The sequence below is a fragment of the Triticum aestivum genome, chromosome 3A, assembly GCF_018294505.1.
Source record: "Triticum aestivum cultivar Chinese Spring chromosome 3A, IWGSC CS RefSeq v2.1, whole genome shotgun sequence".
Lineage (NCBI taxonomy): Eukaryota > Viridiplantae > Streptophyta > Magnoliopsida > Poales > Poaceae > Triticum > Triticum aestivum.
Window position 1 is genome coordinate 89,351,501 of NC_057800.1, and position 7,158 is coordinate 89,358,658.

Genomic DNA, 7,158 nt, shown 5'->3' on the forward strand with positions numbered 1-7,158 from the left:
TGCCGCGCCGAGAGCACCAGGGCGGTGGACGACGGCGAGGCCTAGGAAGGGGATGCCGCGGAGCTGGGGAAGACGCGGCAGTGGATGCACACGCGTAGAGGAGTACAAGGGTTCACTGGCTCGCTGCGGTGTGAGGCTACCGTCGCCATAGAATAACAGGGGGTGTGGGTGAGTAGAGGGATGGCCTGGCCAGCGGTGGGAGTAGTAGGGGGCGGTGAGGCCTCCGCCGCATCGCAGCCGGCCACGGGAGGCAGGAGCATGAGGCACGACCGGCGTGCGAAGATATAGCTAGTGGGTCCTAGCTGTCAGCGGCGGTAACATTTTTTTCACGAAATACAGAGGCCCTTCTGGTGGGTCCCTGATGTCAGGTGGAGGAATCATTATTTTGCGCGTAATAAGGAGGCATTTCCTTGCGTGCGGCCGTGGATCCGGCTGTCGGCCTCTCCACGTAAAGTCCACTTCAGATGCATGTCGATCGTTGACCGCATTGACCAGGCCGCGCCGAGAGCACCAGGGCGGTGGACGACGGCGAGGCCTAGGAAGGGAACGATACGGAGATAGGGAAGACTCAGCAGTTGTTTCCCACGCGGAGGGGAGTACGACTGTACGAGAGTTTACTGGTTCGTATGCCGTCGTGGGAGAATAACAGCAGGTGTGGGTGAGTAGAGGGATGGCTAGGCCAGCGATGGGAGTATGGTGGGGCGGTGAGGCCTGCACGGTAGCAGAGCCGGCCGCGGGAAGGAGGGAGCAGGCAGTCCCGCCGGCGGCTGTTTGAGCGATTGGAGCAGGAAGAGCAGAGATTGAAGAAGCACGACGGCCGTTGGATGGCCATCCAACAGTCACTGCTTGTGCGTCAACCTTTTTTTAGGAAATCCTCAAATCTATGGAAAACAACATACATCCCATTTGCTAATTCTTAAGGTTTTTTTGGAGCCCATATTCTTTTTTGTTAGCATTACATCCCATATTGTGGCCACGGTTAAAAAATTATACGAAATTTTGCATATTTCGGTGCAGTCCGAACTGTTTTTAATCCCGAAATTTCGACTCACATTCAAACTGATTTTAAAAATAAATGTATTTCAATATAAAATCCAACAAATTCTCCATGCATAAAAATTAATGTAATTTAAAATCTCGAAATGAAAAAAAGATATTTGAAACTAATTGCCGGTTTGATGTGTTTGAAAAATGTACAGCCCATTTCTCCTTACTGATGGGCCATTTTCTCGGCCAGCCGAATGAAAGCTCTCCTCGTCTTGAAAGATTTGCAGCCCAACAGTCCTGACAAAGCGACTTACTTGGCAAATCACAAAAAAACTGGGCTGTGGCCGTGGACCTAGATGTCATTCCATTTGTTTTTAGTCCATTTGGTGGGCTGGGTGAAACAATGATGTAGCATCTTGTCACATCCCTAGCTTCTGGTTTGCTCTGAGCTAGCTAGTCATGTGTTGCATCATGTTTAAATTTTGCCTAAAATTGAAATGGGGATGTTCAAACCCTAGCATTAAATCAACTCAACTAGGGTGAATTAAAATCTTTTCGATAAACCCAAAAGGTTCCTAAGAAAAGTTCATGATTTCTGGTTAAGGTGGAAACCTCTGCCAAAAATGATGAATATATTCTTAGGTCATTTTTGGATTTTTGAATTAAATCATATTGTATTTGACTTTGGGCATTTAAATACTATAAATAATTTAAATGTTCAAATAAATGTTGGAAATTGTTAAGGGTCACTGAAATAATTCAGAAAGCACCCATAATTGTTTCCAGGATTTTATTAAATGATTTGGTATTTTAAATCAAATCAAAAACAAAATAACAGAAGTAGAAAAGAAATAAAAGAGAGAGAGAGAAGGAAGTTACCTCGCGCCCACCTACCTGGCCCAGCACGGCCCAGCCCATCTCCACTTCCCCCCCCCTGTCGTCTTCCTCTGCCAGTAGGCAGAGGCGAGGCGTGGCCCACGCCCGAGAGGCCTCGGCCACCTCCTGCTTCCCCCTGGCCACCTCCTGCTTCCTCCTCGACGCCCCGGAGACGCCACGCACCTCCCTGCCTCTCTCCCTCACTCTCCCGCGTCCTCATCCTCTCCCCTGGACTTCTCTCTCACTCGCCCGAATGGAGCCGCCGCCACCGACGAGATCCCTCGCGGCCACCGCCACCCCCTAGCCTCGCCGATGCGCTCAAAGGCTCCGCCTCGACCCCCTCTTTCTCCCCACCGAGCCACAAGGCCCCGGACGTGCCGCAACACCGCCCTCGATGTCTTCTTCAACCTCAGGACCGCCGGCCATCTTCATCAAATTCGTCGGCTCCGGACCGTCCCTGACCTCGCCGAGCGTCCCCTCGTTATCGCCGTGAGCCACTGACCTTGTCCCCTAACTCAGCATGCTCTCCTCCGTGCCGTAGCGCCGTTCCCCACGAGCACCGAAGCCACCGTCCGCCATTGCTGCTGCACGCATAGCCTCCGTGCTCCCCTGGCCTCACTGTGCTGCTCTTAGTGCTCCCCATGTCTAGCAGGTGCTGCCCAGCCTCTCCATTTGCTCACTGATGCACCGTAGCGACGCGCCCGAGCACCACCGAACACCATCGCCGCCAAAGCTCGTCGCCGGCATGAGTTCCGGCGACCCCACGACCTCCCACTTGGTCCTCTGGATGCGCGAGAGCAAGGGCCATCCCCTGGTGCCCTCAGCGCGCCAAGCTGACGCCTCTAGCGCAAGTCCGGCGTGCCCCCGCCGTGTCCTGTGGTCGCCGCCGGCTGGTCTCTGGTGGCTGACGTGGCACCATTAGTTTAGGTGCTAATCGCGTTTAGTCAGTGTCGCGTGTCGATGACATATGGGCCCCACGCCCTTAACTAACCACGGTTTAACCCCTGTTTAGTTTAAGTTAACCACAGTGGCCCCACGCGTCGGAATTGACCTAGCTGACGTGGCCGTTGACCGGTCCCACCTGTCAGTGAGTTAAACAACCCTGTGTCACTGACGTGTGGCCCCCACACGTCAGGTTTGACCAGCAGCAGCGTCTGTTGACCTGCTGACGTCACGGTGATGCACTGTTGACGCAGTACATGTTTTCTGGAATTTAAATAATTCTTAAATGATTTATTATTTTCAGAAAATGCCCTAAACTTCAATAAATCATAGAAAATTAACCGTAACTCCAAATTAAATAAATTATATATGAAAAATTATCAGAAAAATTCAAGGAATCCATCTATACCACTTTCATGCATGTTAGAACAACTTATAGCTGCTGTTTAGCACAAATCAATTAAATGGCATTTGAATAATCACATATGGAGTTTGAATTTGAATCTTGTATTCAAACCAAATTCATTTAATCTGTTGCTAGTTGCATTAGCCCAAAACACATTCATTTTGCCATGTCATGATCATGCATCATATTGTGCATTACATTGATTGTGTTCCCTTCTGTGTTGCCGGTATTTGTCCCCTCTCGATAGACGTGATACCGATGATGTGATCGTTGACACTGATGAAGACTCAATGCTATCTTCAGAAGTGCCAGGCAAGCAAAAACCCCTTGTTCATTCTGATAAAATCCCACTCTCTCGCTCCTGCTCTCTTTTACTGCATTAGGACAACATCGATTCATCTGTTACTTGCTGCGGTAGCTGAACCCCTTTATCCTTTGCATGACCTGTCATTGCCACAGTAAATAGATGAAACCCACTAGCATGAGTAGGAGTTGTTTGAGCCCTGTTGTGCCTACTCATTCATGTCTGTTTGTCATGCTTGCTACTGCTTAGAGTTGAGTCAGGTTTGATTCATCGGGGATGAATCAGAGGTGTGTGAACATGTCCTACTGTGTGTGAGCTAAGTGTGTGAACACGATTTGGTAAAGGTAGCGGTGAGAGGCCATGTAGGAGTACATGGTGGGTTGTCTCATTGCAGCCGTCCTCAGGAACTGAGTTCTATGTTTGTGATCCATGATTCAGCTACTACCGTACATTGGGCCCTGAAATATGACCCCGCTCGACTTCTTATTCACCCTAGTCCTCTGTCCAGGAGTTGCAAGTAGTTTCTGGTGTTTGTAGTATGCTGGAGGCCGTGGACAGCGCTGACCATAGGGGTGGGCTGTGATGCGGTAGGCACGTGGCCGGGTATACCGGACGCCCGTTTGGTGTCACGGAACCCTGTTCACATCGTTTGGGGCTGTGAGCGAAACTCCGGCCGGATCTCCTCATGGATGGAACCCGAATAGGCGATAAACCTGGACTAGAGACTTGAGTGTTTAGGTAGGTCGTGGTCTACACCCACGTCGGCTTTCGCTTGAAGTCTGCCGAGCACATGTCGTGTGCAGACGCTAAGTGGTGGAAACATGTATTAAGAAGTACACCCCTGCAGGGTTAATATCATCTATTCGAATAGCCGTGTCCGCGGTAAAGGACTTCTGGGTTGCTTATATCAGTTCATAGACAAGTGAAAGTGGATACTCTAAAATATGCAAGATAAGCGTGAGTGCTATGGATGGCGCTCTCGTAGGGAGACAGGAGCGGATCCATAGTGGTGTATTGATATGGTGAATATGTGGACTCGTGTGCGCCACCTCAAAAGGAGTACTTGCAGTCGTAGTTCAGGATAGCCTCCGAGTCAAAGCTGGCTTGCTGCAGTTAAACCCCACCATCCCCTTTGTTGATAATGATGCATATGTAGTTAGTCCTGATATAAGTCTTGCTGGGTACATTTGTACTCACGTTTGCTTAATTTATGTTTTGCAGAGAGACCATCTGTCTCGCTAGTTGTTCCACGCGGACTTCGACGTTTAGCTTGTTACCTCAGCTACGATCTTGTGCCCCGGCAGGATCTGGTAGATAGTCAGGCTTCTCAGCCTTTTTCAGTTATAGAAGTCTGTACCCAGACATGATAGCTTCCGCTTGTGCTTTGACTTGTATGCTCTGATTGTTGGGTCATGAGACCCATGTTTGTAATATCTTGCTCCTCGGAGCCTATTGAATAAATTACTTGAGTCGTAGAGTCATGTTGTGATGCCATGTTGTGTTTGCACATATCGAGCATATTGTGTGTATGTTATTGAAATGCTTGGTATGTGTGGGATCTGACTATCTAGTTGTTTATCTTTAGTAGCCTCTCTTACCGGGAAATGTCTCCTAGTGTTTCCACCGAGCCATGGTAGCTTGCTACTGCTCCGGAACACTTAGGCTGGCCGGCATGTGTCCTTCTTCGTTCCTGTGTCTGTCCCTTCGGGGAAATGTCACGCGATGAATACCGGAGTCCTGTTAGCCCGCTACAGCCCCGTTCACCGGAGTCCTGCTAGCCCAGTGCTACAGCCTGGATTCACTCGCTGATGACCGACACGTTCGATGCTGGGTCATGGATTCCTGTCCCCGTAAGTCCGTGCCACTTTGGGTTTACGACTAGCCATGTCAGGCCGGGCTCCTTATCATATGGATGCTAGCGACACTGTCATATACGTGTGCCAAAAGGCGCAAACGGTCCTGGGCTAAGGTAAGGCAACACCCGTGGGAATACCGTGCGTGAGGCCGCAAAGTGATATGAGGTGTTACATGCTAGATCGATGTGGCATTGAGTCGGGGTCCTGACAGCGTTGGTATCAGAGCTTGACTGCCTGTAGGATTACCAAGCCAAACTGGTCGAAGTTGAGTCTAGAAATTCTTTAGTTACATAAGGGAATTGATTGTGGGATGGAACGTAAGGATCTTTTTACTCCTTATACCTCATGGCCTTCTGATCTGAGTCATCATCTTCTCCTCTACGGGGATTAAGAACTAGGCTTTCTCTTCTTTCTATCAGGATCACGTGTTACTAATCCGCAGACTTATAAGATTGTTGGATTTAAGTCTCAGTTCAGTTCCTACTACCTCCGTATGTTAATTGTTGATCTCGGAACCTTGATATTGTGTTCTGAGTGGTTATGCCACCATTTTGTAGTATGTCTCAAATCTTTTCTGAGCATTTACAGCCGTTATGCTGTCCGAGTCATTCCAGGTTTCTAAATAGTCTGATGCATTTGCAAATCCTTTCCCTCTGGTTTCGATGTTTCTTTATGCCAGCTCAATCACACTAATTGTTGAGTTGAGGTATTCTACTGCCTCGACCTTTATGTTGGAGTTATTATTATGACCCTAGGTGTATCAGGGGATCATCTAGTAGTCTAGCCATGTTTTGTGTTCCCAGTGTGAAGATTCTGGCCTTTATTATCGAAAGCATCCTGTGATGCCATTTAGTTAGTAGGTATTCTATTCCTGGGTTCTTAAACCCGATATTCACCCTACTTACATCATGTTGATAGTGTTGCTAGTTCCTTTAGTATATTAGTAACCTTTGCGATAGTCCTCGAGGTCCGTGGTATTTCCTTCTTCCAAATACTGTGGACCGCTTATGGCAGATGTTTATTGGATCAAAAGATCACAATTAGAGTACTCTTGAGGAGATCTCCATTCATAAATCGTGACTCTGCCAGTCCTACCTCTCTGCATGGGTTATCTGGAAGAAATGTTGATCTCGCTCGACATACTAATCTATGCATCCACAACTCAGAAAATTATATGTTCCTTTGAGTTGTCCCTCTTTAGTTGTCTACTGACCTTCGTCTATCAATTGATAGTCAAGGGTATGCATGCATTCGTTTATCGATGCCTATTACCCTTGTGGTCCGTCAAGCCATTCTGTCCTGAATGACTTGGAGAAACAAACTCCAGTACCTCATCCATATCTAGGATTGGGTCAAAGTAGTTGTATTCCGCAGATCAAATGCCAATCCAGCTTTTGGTTCTGTTCTATTTGGAGTATTACCCCCTTTATGTCAGAATCGTCATGAGAATTGCACCAACTCTCATGAATTTTGACGTAGTGATACTTCTCACCATCATTAGTCATTCCTCGGCCCTCGTGTTGATGCAACCGGAATACTGACAAATGAATTGTGATGTGTGAAATCAATACTCCCAGCAACCTCGTTGCTTGGTAGTTAAAGGATAATAATTTCATTCTTAGTATGTTGGTTTTTGAATCATCCTTCTAAGACTGATCGTGCTACCTAGTCCTTATTTCGGTGCACCCTTCGATTGATGAGTTAGGATCTTGTCAAGTCCTCACTCATTTGATCATATCGTTTTGCCCTCAAAAGCGAGATTGTTCTCAAGCTTAGTAACATACCGG